A 22295-nucleotide genomic window follows, 5' to 3' on the forward strand; every position below is an offset into this window, starting at 1 on the left:
CACCATTAGTGGTGTGTCATTTTTTTGTGCATGGGATCCTTGAGCCTCGGGTGCATGGGGTGATGGAAAGCATCCTGGGCTAGACGTGAGGAGATTTGGGTTCAGATTGCAGCATGCCCCAAATTTCCTTTGAACCTGTGATAGAGATTACTTCCCTTCTTTGCACCTTTGTTTCCTCTTCTGTTCAATGGGCATCTGATTCTGTTGTGTCTAATTTACTAGAGTCCTGGGAGTCGAATGAGGGAATGAGTAAAGAAATGCTTAATTAACTCTGCCTTACAAATTGAGAGGGTTGTTACTGAAGATCTTTTGCACTGTTGGCATCTTAGCTTCTTAGGGTTTTATGGAGTGTACTACAATCAAACAGTGTAGGTGTGAGAGCTGTGAAGGTAGTTCTGATAAGGACCGAAATCATGCCTGAAATGTTATTGTATATGGGCTCTACCTTGCACCAGGGAAAAATGCTACCATGAGGGGATGGCACACAGGGGAAAAGGGAGGATCCCAGGAACTGGGAATCTTATTGGAGAAGCAAGAGCGAAAATTAGAGGTGGGAGAGTAGGAGGCTAGAGTCTGGTTGTGTGACAGTGCAGTCATGGCCTAGCGGTGACAAGAGCATCAGAAAAATGCTGGCACTGGCTTTGGACCCTGTGTATCTGGAGTGTAGGGGGTCAGGAGGGTGCAGATAGAGAGGCTGCAGGGACACCTGGGTCCTCACAGAGCCATGTCCAAGAAAGCCCGCCAGATACCCTCCAAGGAGGAGGGAAGCAGTTCCAAAGCTCCTTAGGGCCAGAAAGAGCTTGCTATTCTTTGTCTCTGCATTCTGTTAGTTAGCATGGTACTTGGTTCACAGTACTTGCATTTTTTTTTTAATTGTTTTTGGCCTTGCTTTTTAATGTAAAGTCTGAATATCTGAAGGAATATTTAAGGAATTTAAGAGGGGTTCCAATAGGAAAGAGCCATGTGGGGTAATTCTGTGTCTCTTTCTGGTTCACTGTTTCCTCATCCAAAAACTGTTGCTCTCCATGACTTGGTTTCTATAACATGCACTACCTTTGTTGAAGGGCAAACATTTTTCTAAAAGTAGGATGAGAAAAAATACTTGGCGAATATGTTGATATTTTTGTTATAGTGTTGAGGGCTCAGGAAGGAGTGAAATGTTTTAAAAAAGACCTTTTCCTTTAGCAGAGGACTTCAGCTTGTAAATGGGGCTCAGATAACTTTAGCTTTTTTCCTTGTCTGTCTATCTATCTATCTATCTATCTATCTATCTATCTATCTATCATCTATCCATCCATCCATCCATCCACCTACCCATCCACATACCTATCTATGCAAGATAGTAGAATTTAATTTTTCTTATTCTTTGATCTTTGATTGGTTTGCTGAATCAAGTAAACTGAGTTGAAGGAAAACTGACTTTTGAGAGAGAAATTTGGGGAGAAAAAAAAGTATCCTGATTTTTTGAAAAGAATTTTTCCCATGCTAGGTTATATAGTTTCACTGATACTTGGGATGGGAACTAAAAGGTCTGGACACACTGAATCTCTGAAAACCCTGTGAACGTGTTGGCTGAGCTTTTTTTCTTCTTAGCACAGATAGAGAAGCCATTTTTGTTTTTGGTTTTTTTTTTTCAGTGAAATAAAGCCAATATAATATCTGAAACCTTCAAGCATGATTTGGGGAGATGATTATCTATTGCTGGTCCAAATATAAAATAAAAATTTTTAAAAATTAGCAAAAACATAAATTTTTCAATTACAATTTCTTTTTTGGCAAAGTTGGCCTTTCTCATTCTATTCCTTTATTTATAATTTAAAAAAAAATTCTTTAATTCAGCTAATTCTTAGCTTCCAGTGAACCTTTTAACTAATCAAATGCATTTGAAATACTTTTTAATTTATTATAAGAACAATACAAAGTGAGAAATCATTTTTACGTAATGTCTTTTCTTATTGTTCAGTGTTGTCAGCTCTTTTTCCTGATGGAGTTTTGGTTTGTCTGGAAGCAGCCTTAGGGTATTCATCCCAGGTAATGTTTACCATGTTGCTGTTGGTGAGTTACAAAAATAGTAACTAGCAATAGTAACTGGTAACAGAATCCCTGTATGCCTTCACCTAGCTTCCTCTAATAGTAATATCTTACATAACCAAATATATCTGTCAAAGCTAAGAGATTATCGTTGGTACAGTGCAGTTAATTAAACTGCAGATGCATTAGAATTTCTCCAGTTTCCCCATTAATGCCTTTGTCTCTTCTATGTTCAGGTTCAGGATACTACTCTGCGTGTATTCATTGTGTCCTTTTAGTCTCCTGTCTGTAACTGTTGCTCAGCCGTTCCTTGTTTTTCATGACCTTGATATTTTCTAAGCATACTGGGAAGGTATTTTATAGAATGTCCCTCAGTTTGAGTTTATCTGATATTTTCTCATGGTTAGAGTGGGGTTGTGGATTCTGGGGAAGACCACCATACAGGCGAAGCGCCCGTCCTATGGATTCATATCAGGAAGTACATGATATTAATCTGAGATGACCTATTACAGAGATGTTCACCTTGCTGGTGATCAGTTTTGTTTTGTTAGGTTTTAACTAACAACTGTTTGTCTGAGACTATTAACACTCTGACACTTTTGCAAATTAGTGGTGACAATCGCTGACTGGCCTTCAAGCTACTAGCTTCATTGCAATGGAGGGCTCTCAACACTCTCAAAGCAGGCAGCTCCCACAGCTCAATTAGGAAACGTGGTGTGGACCTGTAGCCCATGTTTGGGTTTGCCAGTCTGTCCTTCTGTCTTAACCCTGGTGCCTGCCCGAGGGGAGACCTGAGCTACAATGCTGGCTTTGTGTATTCTTACCCAGTGAACTGCATAAGGATCAGGACCTGTTTTAGAAATAAAATTTCCAACAGAAAGGAGAACAGTAAGGAAAGCAGGTGGAAATGAGAGGTGGACCTTGCCTATCCCTCCTAATGACTTCTGGAGATGATCCTTCCCTTGATTATTATGGTATCATGGATGCCAGCCATTTACTGGTCAGATAGAAGCACCCCTCCTCCTGTCATGAAGGAAGAAGTATGGAGAGTAAGGAGGGAGAGCTCTTTATCATTTGACGAGGGAACAGAGTCTTCCATATCCGTGGACCAAAACCAGCGTCCCAGTGGGTAAAGTGGTTAAGTTGCCATTTTGTTGGTAGTGGTCCTTGGTCTTGTTTGGTTCTCTTCCATCTTCACATGCAGTGTGGAGCCATTTGCTAGTCTTGCAATCTCTTGATCATGAGATTGAAGATTGAGAGAAATAATTGGCAATATTGGGTGGATTGGGTCTGCCTGTGGGAATCTATGTATTGCAAAACTTGTCTCTCTGTCTCCACCAAACGTTTCATTTTGTTCACTTACTGGGAGGTGAAGTTTCGGAAGAGGTTGGGGACATGTTATCCTGTGTGATGGCCGGTAGCCACATGTGACCACTGAGCACTTGAAATGTGGCTAGTGCCACATGTTGAAAGGATAATATTTTGTATATGTTTGTAAAATAAATCTTTTTCTCTTTATTTTATTTTATTTTATTTTCCCACTAGAACATTTAAATTTTGTATGTGGCTCACATTATATTTCTGTTGGATGGTGGTTTGAGCCTGGGAAAAATATGGAACACAGTAAATTGACCTTGTGTTCTTCCCTGAGTTCTAATAATGTTGGCATTAAAAGGAAAAGCTTCAACAGTCATAATTTTCATTAAAAAAATCTGATTCAGAAGAATTGGCTCATTTTACATTATTGCTTGGACTGGAGAAGAATCTGACATTTGGTATTTTCATAATTGAGAACATAACTTGCTGACTTAAAAAAAAATCACAACATTTTGTGCTTGGCCTTAGGTACCAGACTTTGAGCTCTTTGAAAATAGGGATTGTGTCCTTTTCTCTTTCTACCATCCTTTCCCCCAAAACCACACATTAACTTGCACATAGAAGGTGGTTAGCTGGCATTTGTTGAGAAACAAAATAACTTTTAAAAAAGAGAAAACCTTATGAAGTTACCCTGTATTTATGGTTGGAAGAGAGAAATATCTACCTTTATAAGGCAACCTTTTTTCTTAAGTCAGCCATCAAAATTAAAGAACATTGATCTGAGTGTTTATTTACTTCTTGATTTGATTACCATTCTCATCAGGTGTCCCTGTCAGCTCTGCTTATGATAAAGAATCTTTTCAAAATGCTTAACTTCATCACCCCTCTGGGGAAGGGGAGGCAGAAAAGGATGCTGCTTACACATATTAATTCTCGCCTTGTTCAGACAGTATGTCTAAGGCCCTGAAGATTGGATTCTTCTTATTTTCCCTCCTGTTTGATCCTTTCTAACATCTACTGATATAATGGAGGGTGTGGGAATAATGAGAGATGAGTTTAAGCTTGGACTATATTAACTTTTCATTTTTTCTTTTTAAATTTTATTCTACTTCATAATGAGCCAGAGCCTGTGTGAACCCAGGACTTATAGGCCCTCAGTCTTCCGTTATAGGTACTCCCCTGATTCTTTCTTCTTTTGTGCAAGCCCTGGGGCTGGGGGAGGGGACAGTCTTTGTTAGATGTTATTTGGTCAGAACCCTGTGCTGGGAAATTCAAGAGCTTCCGTGATTCCATGCTGGGCATGGTGCAGATTCTAACTGATTCCTGAATCCAGCTGTAGTCAAGACCATGTTGCCTTGGTCAGGGGCAAGCCTTCTAGAGTCTACCATGGCTTTGTTGCTCATGACTCCTACAAAAGACCTCTTGAAAGAGCCCTTTGGTTATAGACAGCCTTATTTCTAAGAAATATTTGAAGCTGTGATTCTTCTGCAGAACAGCATGGAAGATCACAGGTTCTCTTGGAGACATGCTCAGGACAGCTGTAATGAGTGGAGAAAGGATTGGCCTTGGAGTCAGAAGGCCTATGTTTACTTTCTGACTCTCCTATTTTCTGCTTTTTGGATTCTAGACAAACAACATATCATCTCTGGGCATTAATTTCTTCATCTGTCTAAATTGGACAATATCTGCTTCCCGGGGTTGTCATACGTTAATGTAAAGGGAGTGCCTATTTTAGGGACCGATATTTAGGCTTTATAAACACTAAATGAGTTGGTTTTTTTCACACATGTCTTGTGATTTTGTTGGTGATAGACGAATAGCCATCTTCTGTCTTCATTTTGGAGGTGGGGAGGAGGGCACTGGGTAACTGTGTGGTAAATTCCACTTTAATTCTAGCTTTGAGAAAAAGAGCAGGGAGAATGTGGTAAGCAATTGCTTCTAAAAAGCTCGGACTAAAGGCACTTGATGGATTTGTGCTGGCTTCCCGGTAGACTCATCTCTGCACTGCCCGCATAGCACAATTAATAGTTATTACTCAAGAAGGAACAAATAAAAAAAAAGCGAGGGCAGGCATAAAAACATCCTTTCATCTTCCTGACGATGGTCCCCTTTGTCAGGTCTGTGGAGCCATACCTGTGAATCATCCTGGGAAAGCACAGTGTGGGTGATTAGAAGGAAGATCTTGTGGCTCATTTCTTACCCACTTCCTGGGCTGGGGAAATGTCTCAGCTCATCTTTCTTATCTACTGATGTCTTGTCAATATCCACTACCGTTCCCCATGCATCTTCACAAACAAGGGCCTCTTTCTCACTCCAAACCATCACTGTGTAGAGAGCCAGTTCCTCTCTGTGCAGACAAAGTTGTAAAGAAAAAGCAGAATAAAGCTGAGAAGAGAAGAATGGGGCCAGGGAAGAGCACTGGAATAGGGGTACAGAACAGTGTCTGAGCAAGAGCATAAAAACACTCAAGCTATGTTTGTGTTATGAAGAAGCTATGACACGAGTCACAGTTCTGCTACAGATCGGCCACTTGACCTTGTGTACTTCACTCTTAAGCTCCTAGAGTCCATGAATCAACGTTTGCCACTTGCAGTTTTGAAGGTTAGTCAGAGCCCAAGGAAACCCTGACTTTGAGAATGGATGCCCCAAGTGGGCATCTGATTCTCCCATAGATTCAACTTCTTAGGCAAAATGGAGGTGAAGGTAACAGATTTTATGGTTTGTTCCTGTGTTTGAATCCAGCTGAAGCAGGAGTGACTCTGGGTGAGCTACACAATGTCTCTTGAGTTTCACTTTTGTCGTCTGTGAGATAGGAATAAGGTTGTTGTCCGAACTGGAGATCATGCGTGCTGTAATGCACCTGGCACTGAATAAGCTCTCAATAAAAGATGGCTATTGTTGTTGTTATTGTTCTTATTACTATCTGTCACCACAATCATTTCCTTGGCCCTAACTCATAGGGATAGACTGTGGCCACAGGCAGTATTCATTGTGAAAGCGGTTTGCACTAGATAGATGGAAACTATCTACACAGTGAATAATGCAATTAAAGAAAGCTCAAAATCAATTCCACCATCTTCTTTTTTATTTTTGCTCATGGGTTATTTGTCGTCAAGTCTTGGATTATATCTTTTTTTGCTAACACTCTTGGAGTTTCCCCTTCTTCTCTAATTCTACCCAGGATTTCTCTAAGCCGAGCTCTCGTTGCCTCCTGCTGCACTGGTGTTCCTGCCTCCAGGCTCTCCTAGAACCCTGGTTCTAAAGTGTGGTTCCTGGGCCTGTGGCACCCCCAACAAGCCTCCCAGCTTGCTGGAAATACAGCATCTCAAGTCCCACCCAGACCTGCGGAATCACAGGGCATGTTCGCCACCATGCTGTAGGGCCTCCATCCACCTCATTCGCTCAGAGTACATGCTTAGCCAGCATGTGTGTGTACTGCCTTTGGACTGTTTCCTGTTTCTGGGAGCTCGCAGTACCTTTTTTGCAAGAGGTGGTTGAGAGGGTAAGCATGGGGCCGTGGAAAGGCACTAGAATAGGGGAATAGTGACTCAATCCAAGTCACCATCCATTACCTTGATTATGACAACAGAGTCTCTGAAATGGTCTCTATACTTTTATGAGTTCCCTTTGTTTCTCTTCTCCACACCACATGGGGAGATCTAAAGTTGTTGATTGGATCATATCTCACCCCCCACCATACAGTGGCTTCCATGGCATCTAGAAACATTCAGAAGACCTACTTGTAGCCCGCAAAGGCACTGTGAGGTGGGCTTTCCTTATCTCCCACTCCATAATCACTTTACTCAGTAAGGTAAGGACCTTATTGACCTTCCTTTTGTACTGTGTATAAGCCAAGTTTGTTCCCACCTGACCTTCTTCTGATTCGTATATGGCTGGCGTGGACTCTTCATTCTAGGCTCAGTACAAATGTCATCTCCTTGGAGAGATCTTCCTTAACCTGTAGCTAAAGTAGCACACTTCTCCGCTCCCCATTTCTTTCTACCTTTATCTTGTTTTATGTTCTCTGGAAGCATGATTACCATGCCTTTGTTTTCTTTCTGTATATTGCAAATTCATTCGGCGAGAGCTATCTTAGTTAAAACAATGATGGTGATGATTTGCTGAGTGCTCACTATGTGCTAGGCACTGTACATAGTGCACTCTAATGGATCAGTTCATTTGGATTATTTCCTTCTCATTAATGGATTCTTTGTTTCTATCTTTATCTTCCCTTAGTCTTAGGATGTCAGCTCCCAAAACATGGGGACGGTATCTATTTGTTGGCATTCTGTTCCCAGCCTGTAGAAGGTTGCCCCAGCGTAGGCATAGGAGTGTTGCTCAGGAAATGGTTGTTTAGGAGATGTATGGATTCCAGAAGGTTATCACTGGGGAATGAGTCTACATGGAAGGAAAGAGAAAGAGTCCCTCATCCCCTATTCGAGGAGAAAATAGCCTAAAGTTCATCTTTATCTTTAGTCTAAGACAGGGAGCAGGCGTTGGAATCTGAGTTGGGATTTGCTGTCGCAACCTTGGGTACAGAAGCAGATCCTGACAGTCTGGGAGAGGGGTTTTCGAGTGGCACCTTAATGAGAACAAGTCCTTGCTAAAGCTTTAAGTTTGGTGCGTAGTGTGGTTGGAAATACAGGGTCTTATGACTTTTACGTTCTTTGCGCACACGCTGCCGATGTGCGTATGTGAGCCTTGTATTATTATGGACTCAGTCGGCAGTAACCATGGTGAGTAGACCTATCACACAGCATTTTTTCTGAGTCAGTTTAAAATGCTGACAATTAAATATACCGTACTCTTTTAAGCGATCCATCAGTCTCCCTTGTTGTCATGGTGACCGGAGTATATTTAGAAATGTGACAAGTACACTGAGTTCAATTGCACTTTTGCCAAAACATAGTTTTGCAGCTAAAATTGAATTTCCTGATTGAAGATCCAAGTGCTGTTAAGGGGACATAATCGTTTCTATACATTATTCTGGAAGCATAACTTACATCATTCTATTAAATCAGCAGTTAAAGTCTTACCGGGCTGGTAAGATACTGACACTTGAGGGGTTGTACATGGACTTGATGAAGTAAAATAAAGGCGGCATCATGTTTTTCCTCTAAAAATGATATTGGGCCTCACTAATATAACTAGTTTAATGATTAATTCCCTTATATCTTTATGAAGAAATTGTAGGTAAGTGTGCATGTGTCTGTTCCTCCAGATTACATTTTTAATTGAAAGAAATTTATTAAGCACCTCCTCTCTCCTACATGCAATCTATTCTTAGCAGTATGAGGGCATCTCTTTTTCTTTTGGTTTGACCTCGGATTGACAAGCATCCTTATTTTGTTTTGTTCCCGCTGGGTTTTACATGGGGTAAAGAGATGAAATGAACATAACTTTTTGCCAGAAAAAAAAAGGGAAAGTGAAAGTCCCCTCTCTTGTCTGATCAGGAACTAGGTTCAGATTCTCACTCCCTGTCCTTTGACCTGTCACTCCAGTGCTAGGAGAATGATATTGGGGATGCACTCCTTGCTCAGTCCACCACAGGAGCTTGAGGAAATTATGCAGTGCCTGGTCGCTCTTACCACCCTGCTTCCATTTCTGGCCAAAGACAGATTGTTTTCACTTGGGGGATGAGAAGTAAGGACTCCTGGATACTTTTGCCTCTGAGTTTTCCTGGAGCTGAATGTGTCAGCAAGTGGGGTAGATTTTGAGCCCCTGATACTATATGGTTAAATTGTTTTTATTTCTTTCATGTACATCGCAAACAATAAGAGACATCCCAGTTATAATAACAATGGATAAGATTTCCTGAATTTTTTTTTTCCTATATCCTAGGCATTGTGTATAGTAGGGTTGGATTTATTTATTTATTTATTTATTTAAGAGAGAGAGGGAGAGAGAACATGAGCAGAAGGAGAGGGAGAAGCAGACTCCCCCCAGAGCAGGGAGCCTGGCATGGGGCTCGATCCCAGGACCCTGGGATCATGACCTGAGCCAAAGACAGATGCCTAACCGACTGAGCCACCCAGGCACCCCTGTAATAAGTATTTTAATGGATCGTTTCAGTGGAACCACAATAAATTATTTATTGCCATTCTTATTTCACATTAAAGAAACAGATATAGAGAGATTTTGTATTTCAACCAAGAGTATACCCCAAATAATAGTGGAGTCTGGATTCTGATCTAAGTGCCCTCTTAACCAGTGCCTGCCCCATGGAAGGCACACAGTAAATATTTGTTACTAACAAGTGGCCTACTCCACGGTGAAGTCATACAGATGTTTCAGTCTTTCCAAATGTTCACGGACGGGGCCACTACATAACAGTAAACAGGTAGCAGGTAAACAGATAGCAGGGTCTGAAGGCTTTGCTGAGCTGCTCTGTGTCTTTGCTCATGGCTTAGAAGCAAAGTAGATTGGGACTGGGCAGGAAGGGGGCATACTAAGTTGCATCCGAGTGCTGTGGTTTGGTCTCAGGACCTGGTTACATTCTTTAACATGAGGTTTTGTTTATGTGGGTGATAGCTAAATTCATCTTAGAAATTAAAACAGAAATAAAAAAGATTTGAAAGAAAAATGTTTGTATGAAAATAAGTACATTTTCAAAAAAAAAAAAGTGAGAAAAATGTCAGTTTGTCACAACATATGCTTTGATTAATGTTTATGAAGAAAATCCAGAAAGAATTTACAAAAGGATTGGAAAAAGAAGTAGAAAAGATGCAGTTATGGATTTCCTTTTTTAATACTACACCAAAACTTGACAAGTGGTAGTTCCCTAATGTGAAATCTGAAATGGTATCATTAAACTTCTCTATACTGTGTTATATTAAAATTCATTGGTCTAATATTCACTTTGAATTGATCTCCACCTCTGTGTAATACCACAAATTGATCATTTGGAAATACTGGCTCACTGAGCTATGCGTATTTTGCAAATGTTGACAAGTTTCATTCTGTAACAGCAACAACAAAATCACATTCATTAATTTCACCACTGCTTTCATCAAAAAAGTATTTTATTATTATTATATTTTTATGTTTATTTATAATGATAATGTATCATATTATTTTAAAATTATTAGGAATATGTCAAGTATACAGTAATAGTAGATGCAAGGTTTTTGAACCTTTAATTTTCACTTTACAACTGATTTTTATCATTGGCAAGAAGGTCTGTTAATTGTTTTCCTTGAAATTGATGGATTCTCTTGGTTTATTTTTGAGACCGTGTCTGGCAACACCAAGTCTGAATGACCGCAGTTTGTCAATCATTCTTTCAGATAAAAGTGATGTTCCATGCAAAGTGCTGTTAGTTTAGCTCTCGATTCCGACAGTCACTCAGGTGCATTTCTTGGAGACAACCATTATAATTTGGGATTCAGCAGAAGGTCTTTGTGCCTACTTTCTGTTCTGTCATGTGGAATATTAAAAAGATGTGTGCTCAAGGATTGAGTTTAATAAAATTAATCACTTTCAGTGCATGGAGGAGACTTGGAAGTGAAACTAGCCCCGTCTCCCCTTTCCTGTGGGGACCTGGTGGTGAAATGTACGACTCTCAGTACGTTTTGGTGCCATTGCTTGATTCACGTGAAGACTCTGGCCATTTTTACCCACTCTTGATTGCTTTTGCACCATTGGTGGTGTTAACACTGTGAAAAACACCCATCGTGGACACTGAGAGCCACTGATCTAATCCTGTCCTTTCGTTTTTTAGGCAAGCAGAGCTGAAAGGGGACTGGCCAGGACCACAGCGCTGGTTAGTGGCAGAGCTTGGGCAAGAACCCAGTTATTAGTGAATTCCTCTTTTCTTCTTTTGATTTCCTGCACCAGTTTCAGGAATCTCAAGGTGGAGGTTTCTGAACTTCTTTTGTGAATATGGGATGCCATATATGTGTGTGTGTATACATACATATATATATATATAATTATTGAATTTACTTGGGAAAATTTCCATTTTTTTTTCTTTTTTGCTTATGAAGCCCTTGGCGTGTTTTCCCTGCTGTGTGCTCACCCCCGCACCACGGACATCTCCCCCACTCTTCCATAGTGACCACTGCTGCCGTTTAAACAGAACGGGTTTTGTCTTTGCCAAGACCTGAGAGAAGCTGAAGGAGCGGTTCGGGGCTTGTTCATTGTCTGGTTTAGAATTCCAGCTTTGTGGGTGAAAAAAGACTCAGGGAGTTTGGGCTGAAGTAGCCACTTCCTTCTTCACCTGGATTAGCTCAGAGTCCCAGGGCAAGTAACTGCACACACACCCATTCTCTTTTCTGTCACCGCGAATTCATCTCGCTGGGTGACCCCCCTCCTCCCACTTCTCTATTAAAATCCTCTCCCTCCCTTTTTTCTTTCCTGTGGGAGGGAGGTCGTCCAATAAAAATTACCCTTTGCTTTTGCTTTTGCCGATGTTAATATTTTATGTGATCTGTTTTCTTCAGTAAAAACTGGTCAGACTGACATTGTGATGGTGGATGCTGGGAAAGGCCGTAGCACCGGACCCAGATATCACATTTTCTCTTCAGTACACCTCTCCGATTTACAGTAGATTTTGGGGGGGGGTCGGGGTGAGACAGGTCGCAGTGTATGAGAATGAGTGAATCTGGCCAACTGTAAAAAGTGGGCTAGTGTGCTCTCAAATGGATTCTTCTCTCATTTTCCAATATGTTGAATGTTCTTTTGCGAGATCTCCTTTGTTCCTATTTCTCATTCAACATCTCATTGCTCTCTCCCACCTGTGAGCTTTTTTGCCTTTTTTTCTTTTTTTTTTTAACTTTATTTTCTAACATTCTTCTGCTTCTTCCTCCATGGCTGTCTTGGTTACCCGGAAGTGAGCTCTGATTTGACCTTTGGTCACCCCTGTGAATCAGCTCTTCCCTAAACTTAGGCCTTCAATGACTTCCTTTTCTTTGCATAAAACGGGTGGTTTGTACCCTTGGTTCCCTGTGAACCATTTAGGTTTTTCTCTTTCCTTCTGAGACTTCTGGTTATGGCTCTGTCTAGCCATTTATTAGGCTCACATACTGCGTACCAGCAGTTCTATTTTAAGTCTTTAAAATGTGTTTTCTGCCTGTCTGAACTTCTTGAGCATGGGCACTGTCTCAGGTGTGGCACATCCTAGCTGCTCCGTGGATGTGCTGATTTTTTAACCCAGGGGTTTCTTCTTCAAAGGCCATTCCTCAGATTTGTATCTGGAGATCTGAGCTGTTGTTTCTCTCTCAGTATTGGGCAGCTAAATCTCTAAAACACAGGGCTGCCGTGGGCCATCTTTTAATGCTGACTCCCTCCCACTGCCAGGATGCTACACATGCCTTCCCTGACAGATGGCCATTGAGCCTCTCCTTGAGCACTTCCAATTCTTTGTGAGGCCATTTGTTCTATTGCTCGACAGCTTCATGTTTAAAGTTCTCCTTTTCATTGTTCTGAAACTGGAGTTCTCATGGTTTCAACCCTAAGAGTTCTAGTGTTGCATATTTTGCAAATGTGTAATATGTCTTATTCATGACCAGTCCTCAGATTCTCAAGGGTAGCTTTAAGTCCTCCATCCCCTTCACTTCTTGCTACTCTCTCTTAGGACTTGAACAGGTATGGATGCTTATATTCTTTATTCCCCCAATCCCCCCAGGTCCACATCACTTTCTAGATTTCGGCCATGCCTTCCACCTCTAAAGTTCTCTTTCGAGCCCACTTCTCTGTTAGATAGGGAAACAGTATGAGCCTGTGGGTCTAAAAGCTGGGATATGCATAGGGAATACAATCAGTGATGTTGTAACAGCATGATATGATGACAGGTGGTAGCTACACTTGTGAGCATAGCATGACTTACAGAGTTGTTGGGTCACCACGTGTATCATGGAACATTTTTGTACTTGGAACTAATGTAACCTGTGTATCAACTATACTTCAATACTTAAAGAAAAATAGCTAGGATATAAATTCTAGTACAATAACTTACTAGGTGGGGGAACTCAGTCAGATTACTTACTTGTTCTGAGCCTTGGTTTATTCAGAAGCAAAATGTATATAATAATGACTTCTAAGAATATTTTAAAGGATTGAAGTTTGCAAAATGCTAGCTGTGTTACAGAAACATAGTGTGTTTAGTAAATGTTACTTTTTGCTTGATTAACTTTTTGTCTTTAATCTTTCCAATGATTTCGTTTTTAAAAATTTTAATTCTAGTATAGTTAACATACAGGTAACATACAGTGTTACGTTAGTTTCAGGGGTACAATATAGTGATTCAACAATTCCACACATCGCTCAGTGCTCCTTATGGTGAGTGTACTCTTAATTCCCGTTGTCTCTTTCACCCATCCCCCCTCCCCACCTCCCCTCTGGTAACCATCAGTTTGTTCTCCATAGTTAAGAGTCTGTTTCTTGGTTTGTCTCTTTTTTTCTTTGCTCATTTGTTTTATTTCTTAAATTTCATATATGAGTGAAATCATTTGATATTTGGCTTTCTCTGACTGACTTACTTCACTTTAGCATAATACTCTCTAGCTACGTCCATGCCACTGCAAATGGCAAGATTTCATTCTTTTGTATGGCTAAATAATATTCCATTGTATATATACATACATATATACATACATACATATATATGTACATGACATATATATATGTATATATGTCAGGGCAGGCATGTGTAGCATCCTGGCAGTGGGAGGGAGTCAGCATTAAAAGATGGCCCACTGTAGCTCTGTGTTTCAGAGATTTAGCCGCCCAATATTGAGAAATAAACAACAGCTCAGATCTCCTTATGTATATATGAGTGTGTGTGTGTATGGAGGTGGTGTACGTATATGTACTCTTCTTTATCCATTCATCTATCGATGGACACTTGGGCAGCTTCTATAATTTGGCTATTGTAAATAATACTACAGTAAACATAGGGGTACATATATCTTTTCAAATTAGTGTTTTTGTATTTTTTAGGTAAATACCCAGTGGAATTAATGGATCATATGATACTTGTATTTTTAATTTTTTGAGGAATCTCCATTCTGTTTTCCATGGTGGCTATACCAGTTTGCATTCCCACCAACAGTACAAGAGGGTTCCTATTTCTCCACATCCTTGCCAGCACTTGATGTTTCTTGTATTTTTGATTTTAGCCATTTTGACAGGTGAGGTGATATCTCATTGTAGTTTTGATTTGTAGTTCCCTGATGATGAGTGATGTTGAATATATTTTCATGTGTCTGTTGGCCATCTGGATGTCTTCTTTCGTGAAATGTCTGTTCATGTCTTCTGCCCATTTTTTAATTGGATTGTTTGGGTTTATTTGGTGTTGAGTTGTATCAGTTCTTTATATATTTTGGATACTAACCCTTTATCAAATACATCATTTGCAAATATTTTCTCCCATTCAGTAGGCTGTCTTTTAGTTTTTTTTTTTTATTGTTTCCAGTGATTTTCATTTTTATAGACATGACTTGATTTTTAGAATTCATTATTTTAAGAATTTCTCCCTCTCTCCTTTCTTTCTCTAGTCCTTTCTTTTTAGATTTGATTCATACCTACAATCCTAAAAAAAATTCCTGTTACTTCTAGATTCATTTCTCTTTTACTTTGTAAGTTTGTCTAGAATTTAACATGGTTTTTTGGCAAATACTATTTTTAGCTACATGAATTTTTTCAACTCCTGCCTACATCTCTACTTGTGTATTCAGCTTTTATTATTCTTCCTGTGGAAAACATTTGTCCATGCCTTTAATGGGTTAATGATGGACTGGGACATTGCAGGTTACTTAAGTCCTCATTGAACTCCTCACTCAGTAGCTTTTAGAGTTATTTAGTTGAATAATATATATATATATATATATATTTTAAAGATTTTATTTATTTGACAGAGAGAGACACAGTGAGAGAGGGAACACAAGCAGGGGGAGTGGGAGAGGGAGAAGCAGGCTTCCTGCAGAGCAGGGAGACCGATGTGGGGCTCGATCCCAGGACCCTAGGATCATGACCTGAGCCGAAGGCAGGCGCTTAACGACTGAGCCACCCAGGCGCCCATATTTTAAATTAAATATTCAATTAATGCCAATTCAATCAACATTTTCTAAACACTTCTAATATGACATGCTTTGAGCTTGGGGCCTTAGGAATTACATAAAACACTGTTTTAATTTGTTCATGAATTCATTCATTGAACATTTTCTTGAGTACTAAAGATCAGATTCTGGGTTTGGGGTTCAAAAAACTGAGTTAGACAGGGTTTCTCTCCTCAAGGCACATAATCAAATAAAAATGTTAAGACGGTGTGGTAATTTTAGTGATCTAGAAATGGATCCAACCAGGAATTACGAGAAGGGCTGCTTCCCCATACCTTTCTAGATTGAGAAAAGCATCACAGCAAGTGGGATGCTTAAAGGCTGAGTAAGGGCCTTAAAGTCCACTGGAAGGATAAGACCCCTACTAGGGTTTAGATTGTGTTTGGTTATTAAGCCGTTTCTGTGAAAAACAATCACTAAGTTCCGTGTATTACCCTTGACTCTCCTCTTCCCTCCAATTGTATTCATGCAACATATTTCATTCTTCTGTTTATTTGAGAGGCCTTAGAACCAGCAGAATAACTGAAAGATAGATGTGATGCTGTTATATGTAGGTTTGCTTTTGAGACCTTATTACTGCCTGAATGCATATTTCTGCATTCCAGAGTAGCAATAATAACATAAATACATAAAAATAATCTCATGATAGTATGACACATTACAAAGTATTTCTCAATCCATCATTTCATTTACTTCTTATAGAACAGCTTAGTGCTCGTGGGTTTCCTGAGTGTCTTAAGCACTGTTACGGATAGATAAGAGCATAAGAGTTAGCACTGAATAATTATGTATGGAGGGTTTGCAAAGAATTTTTTCTCTCTTTTATTCCAAGGGGATCATGCTGTGTTTTCTGATTTTATTTAGATCACAAGACCCAGTTTGCCCATAAGGAGGCACCTAGGAAAGTGTCCCTTTGCCACTCTGTGCCTCAGCTTTGTTATTTGTCGAATGGGAATATTGCTACTTTTACTAACAGTAACACCAACTTCACCCCACTGGATTGAGATGAAGAGTAGAATCATTAGTCTGTGTGAGAGCGTAATGTATATAACTGGTCACAATTGTAGATGCAAAATGCACCTTTTGAGTGACCAGATTGTCAGCTGCTTCGGTCAAAATGTGGTCAACTTCATTTTTTACCTGTTTCTCCACACTCTCTAAGGTAGCTTCATGTCTCCCTCTCTTCCGTTTAGCCAAAAGGGACTGCGGGCAAGTGCTATATGTCCAATAAGCACTTGTTGATTGAATTTTTTTTAAAGTACTGACCTTTTAAAGTCCAGTGCTAGAAATTTATAAGCTACTTATATTTTTGCTTAGGATTCCTAAGGCCTCTCATTTAATTTCTAGATTATAAGTTCCATTGATAGAGCCCTTAGAAGTATCACATTAAGAAGCTGAGCATTACTTTTAGGCCAAAGCAATTTACTTTTTAAAAATCTGATTAATTTCAACACAATCAGCCAGGATGTCAGAAGATCTCAGTGCTTCTGATAGATGCTGACAGGTGAGGAAATTAAAATCAGGGAGGGAAGCAATTAAATACTGGCAAACATTACTTTAATGAGACAACCAAATCATTCATAAGCCATGGAATATGTTGTATTCTTGATAAGTATCTTAGGGTGGTGGGTGAGAGAGTGCATTTAAAAATGTTCTAGAGTGCATTTAAAAATGCTCTTTGTATGGGATCTGATGATGGGAGTAGAGACCTTTCTATGTTTGTTACCTAATGCCTTTGGCCTGGTCTAAAATTTCAATTGTTCTCAGAGACAGACTTCCTAATAATCATGTTAAAGATTATGACAGTGTTTAATTTTAAGCAAATCTGGTATATGATTTAATTTAAACAAGTAAATAATTTAATTTAAATCGATCTTACTAATCCTTTCACTCTACCTCTCCTCCTTCCTAAAACTCAGGCAAACACACAAAATCCAGACAAAGTAATTTTTGGCCTTTTCACAAGTGGTTTAGGGATAACCATGGTCAAGACCTATGAGAAGAGAAACCAAACCAAACCAAACCAAACCAAAACAAAATGTATTTTGTACAACTTCTAATTCAAAAGATTTGGGAATTAAAGTGCTAAGAGCAGGGACGCCTGGGTGGCTCAGTCGTTAAGCGTCTGCCTTTGGCTCAGGTCATGATCCCAGGGTCCTGGGATCGAGTCCCACATCGGGCTCCCTGCCCGGCAGGAAGCCTGCTTCTCCCTCTCCCACTCCCCCTGCTTGTGTTCCTGCTCTCGCTATCTCTCTCTGTCAAATAAATAAATAAAATCTTTAAAAAAATAAAATAAAATAAAGTGCTAAGAGCAGAACCCAGGCACTCAGTCCCCATTCAGCTCTTCTTTTCAAGATGTTATCTGGGACCACAGTGCTAAGGAGTTACCCATTTGTTGGCTTAGTGCAAGTTTTTACAAGGCTCTGTCGTGTTGCTCGTTGGTAATATAGCACTTGTAAAATATCAAGTATTAAGAGGTATCTTTACATTGGCCACAGTGATTCTGGTGTCAATTGGTTGGAGTTTGTGTTCATAATGTGAGGTTCATCATCGTAGACTTGTGTTGCTTAAAAATTGTCCTAGGGTGCAGGGGTCGGTTCAGAAGACATTGTGGTTTATGAAAAACCTTTTGGAGCAGTTCTCTCTGCTCCTTTATTTCTCACATCCTTCCATTCCTTTCTGCCTTTTTCCTTATTCCCTGTCATATTTCTTTCCTCTCTCTCTTTTTCATTGGCTTCATTTGTTCATTCCTGTTTTTCCCAAAATACAGTGTAAATTATCAATTATTCTCTACCAGCTCCAAGTTGACTTGGTGAGTCTTGCTTTTGCACATACTTTAATTAATAGGTTGAAAGTTTGCAAATTAAATGCTGAGTATACAGGTTTCTTTATTTTGGGTTGAAATTGCTTCTGAAGATGAGAACATTTTTCTTGAGAGAGAGCGGGTGGTTTGACCAAGGATGCAGACTGCCAGGGTCTTGGTCAGCAGTCATAAATACAGAGGAGGCTAAGGATGACTGGCTTTATTATCAAGATGCTCCAGTGGGGTTTGCCAGTTGTCTAAGATGCCTTTATGGGTCTAGTGGAGAACTCCATTGCATTAGGTAATATGTATGAGTTATTGAGGACACTCGAATCATGTGAAGAGGGCCGGTGAACTTCATAGCGAGGAGGCTTCAGCTTCTCTATTGCTGAGCACTGAGACTTCTTGATGAGAGAGAATTCAGGGTTGCTGGCTTCTGTTGTTTCTGTGGTTGTGTTTTGAGAGTTTGCCAAAGATGTTGCATCTCTGAAACTGCACTGGGGAGAGCTGAGAAAGTCTGCATGGTAACCCTGCTTTGAACACTCCTTTTGCCCCAGCTTCATAATGTGTCACCTTCTGGTTAGACCACAGTTATGAAGTCTTCTCTCTCTCTCTCTCTCTCCTTTTACTTGCCAGGGAAGCAGGCTCAATACTAAATGTGCTTTGGTGCCTTGACAGTTGACTTTTATATGGTAATGTGCTCCCAAATGGGAGGTTGCATCATGTAATAGAAGGGCCCTTCCTGGTTTTGGTGTCAAGATTCAAGGTTACATTTTGATCTGATCCATTTTAACCATACGATCTTTGAAGTTTGGTTTCCTTATTGGTAAAATTGGTAATAAAGATGATGACTGTTTTGATTTTGGTGGCCTATGACAAGACTTTCTTGCAGGGTATCTTATCAACCACATTCTATTTTTTTTTTTTTTTAAAGGTTTTATTTATTTATTTGACAGAGAGAAAGAGACAGCAAGAGAGGGGACACAAGCAGGGGGAGTGGAGGAGGGAGAAGTAGGCTTTCCGCAGAGCAGGGAGCCCAATGCGGGGCTCGATCCCAGGACCCCGGGATCATGACCTGAGCCGAAGGCAGACGCTTAACGACTGAGCCACCTAGGCGCCCCATCAACCACATTCTATTCTTAATCTTATTTGAGTCCGATATGTTCTTCTGTTGGAAGCTCCATCTCTCTGAATCTAAGGGACAAACTTCAGGCACAAAGGCCCAGACTTTCAAATGATTTGGGATGCAGCTGCAGGTCCTTCACCTAGAGCAGCATCTCTTGCTTTTTGGGGTCGAGAGGACACTTGATTTTTACATTTTGGGGTGTTGTCTTTTGAAACAAACATTCTTTGTGTCGTTGTTAGGTGAGGCCATGGGAGATACACACAGATAAGTATTGCGGTGTTTTAGAATTAGGCATATGAAATCGAAGAAATTCCCAACCTAGAGATATTCTGTAGATTGTGAGCTTGTAACATCACTCTTTGATCAGATAAACATGGGCTCATAGGAAGAGATATTAATGTTTTGTATATCACCACTGTCCATATCTATAGATATGAAATAATGGAGGAAAATCTTACAAAAAAAGTTTAACTGAGCTTGGGCTATGAAGTAGATATTATAATCCCTATTTACATATAAGGAAATTGACACTCAGAGAGTTTAAGTAACTTGCCCAAGGACATCCTTAAGAGGAAGACAAGTCTGACTGGCTCCAAATCCCATGTGTTTTTGCCACTTTCTCACGTCAATCAAATAGCTGGTTTTATTGTATTATTCCCTCTTCCACCCACCCTAGTAGAGAAAGTCAATGAGTTGTTTGTGTTTTCCTAACCTAATAGCCCAGGACAGACTAAGCTATAAAGGAAGGATCACTGGACCAACAGGCGGAGTCCAGAGAGTCCAAACTTTTACCCTCTGTGTACTGTACTGTGTAGTCTTGGGCAGGTCACCCATCTTTCCTGAACTTCCATTTCCGTATCTGTAAGATGAAGACAGTAATAGTCATTCAAAATATATTTGTGAAGTTAGTCATGAGAAATATGTTAGTTCCCTTCTCCTTCTGTCTCTTCCTCCATGAGTTTTTGTTTCCTCACCAATGAAGTGAGTAGACTAATCTCTTCCTGCTTCTTCATTGGGGGGTTATGGAGTGAAATGAGATAATGAATATGAAAATGTTTTGCAAAACAAGAAACTGCTATATATATGAGTTTATGATAACTATAGCTTAGTACCTAAGAGTAATGTTTACCTTTTTCATTTACAGAAACCAGCATTGCAATTTGCTGAACCTTGTGTCCACTGACCATTCCAAGAGCTAGCTATCTGAGGTAAGAGAGGATCGGCATCTTTATGTTTATGAAATGCTAATAGGCATCCTAACAATAATGTTGAATAAATGCAAAAGTATTTCATGAGCACCAAAACCTGAAAAAATGGCCAATGCAATGAACTGCCATCCTTTTATCCCTTCTTGATTTAATTTCCCCTTTCAGTTTGTAGCCTTCCTGGTTTAATACCAAAAGCACAAAAATCTAGGCAACACAGAAAATTCAGATTTAACAAGTATTTAAGTGTCTATAATGTGCTGTGTTTTTTTTTTTTTTTTAAGACTTATAAGAGCATGAGTGGTGGGGGTGGAGGCAGAAGCTGCTGAGCACGGAGCCCAATGCGAGGCTCGATCCCACACCTGGGAGATTACGACTTGGGCTGAAACCTCGAGTTGGACGCTTAACTGACTGTACCACCCAGGTGCCCCCATAATGTGCTATGTTCCTTTCTACTGTCTCTTTGTATCCCCAGCTAGCATGTGGCAGGAGGGCTTCTCTCTAATTTCCTGGCCCTTGATGGAATTTTTCACTACCCTGTGCTGCCAATGCTTCCTGGCTCTGAAGGGATCAAACACCACTTGTCGAGTCTGTCACTGTCTTTTAGCTGCCCCGAAAAGATCTCAAAAAGACATAATTCAAGGCTACAGTGACATCACCAAAGTCCTAAGAATACGGAAAATGAGTTAGAGGATTTTGAAACTCAGACCCCATCGTATCTATATGCCCTTGTTCTAGGGGACCAGTGCGAAGGAGCTAGGACTTTGGCAAAAGAACGTATTTGTCTGGAGTTTGTCAAGAAAACAGAGGCCAGAAAAAAATTTAAAGGAAGCATGATGGTTGTAAAATTTGCAAGATGGGAGTTCTTTTACAGCTAACCAGCCATCATTGCACTTCCCAGTTAGGTCTGCTGGGTTCTATGTTGTCTTTGAGAAGCCTTGGATGAGAAAGAGGTGACGTCATCAATATGGTGTTCCTAACGGCAAGCCCTGTAGGATAGCAACTTTGTGGAAGATTTGGTATCGGCAGTTAAAATGCTATGAACATTTGTTTTGCTGAATATTTCAGTCATTCCATTGGTATGTTACTTCCATGATCTTGAACTGTCAATGTGACTTTAGTTACACAGACCTTTGAAAAAATTGAAGTTTGGGCACCTGGGTGGCTCAGTCAGTTAAGCGTCCTCCTTCGGCTCAGGTCATGATCCCAGGGTCCTGGGAACGAGCCCCATGTCAGGCTCCCTGCTCTGCAGGGAGTCTGCTTCTTCCCCTGCCCCTCCCCCCCACTCGTTCTCTCAATCTCTCTCTCTCTCTCAAATAAATAAATAAAATCTTTAAAAAAAATTAAAAAAATTGAAGTTTGTTGTCATGCCCCATATTTGTTGGAATTAATGGTTTAGAATTGAGTGGAAATTATGGTGTTATATTAATATGTTTTTTTTTAAATTAACATGGTTTGTTTAAAGCTAATATTCACCATACACATCACATAAGATGTCTTGGGCAGACAAGGTGGGTGATGTATGGATTGTGAAACTCCTCTATAATTAGATCAGACAGAGCAGTAGCTTATTGTTTAGATTTTATTCTCATTCCTAAGAAAGAGAGGGCTATAAAAAATGGTAGTGGCCAAAAATACAGGAATGACTCCTGCCCATCTTTTGGTCCCTCTCTAGTCCCTAAATTACTCCTGCAAAAGCTCCTTTCTAATATAGTCCATGTATTTTCATGGATAAATCTATCAGAAAAGAGTGTTCT

General features: G+C 40.1%; 1 protein-coding gene across 5 annotated transcripts in view; it reads left to right on the forward strand.

Moving 5' to 3' along the window:
- LPP (LIM domain containing preferred translocation partner in lipoma) overlaps positions 1-22295 on the forward strand; it is a 620294-nt gene that overhangs the window by 140263 nt on the left and 457736 nt on the right. For all 5 annotated transcript variants that reach the window (XM_081831395.1, XM_081831379.1, XM_081831402.1 and 2 more), the window contains one exon: positions 20478-20541. The gene's annotated coding sequence lies outside the window, so the exon portion shown is untranslated. The remainder of the gene's footprint in view (positions 1-20477; positions 20542-22295) is intronic.

This window comes from Leptonychotes weddellii, chromosome 1, assembly GCF_054177405.1.
Source record: "Leptonychotes weddellii isolate Sample4059 chromosome 1, ASM5417740v2, whole genome shotgun sequence".
In the NCBI taxonomy this organism is placed as follows: domain Eukaryota; kingdom Metazoa; phylum Chordata; class Mammalia; order Carnivora; family Phocidae; genus Leptonychotes; species Leptonychotes weddellii.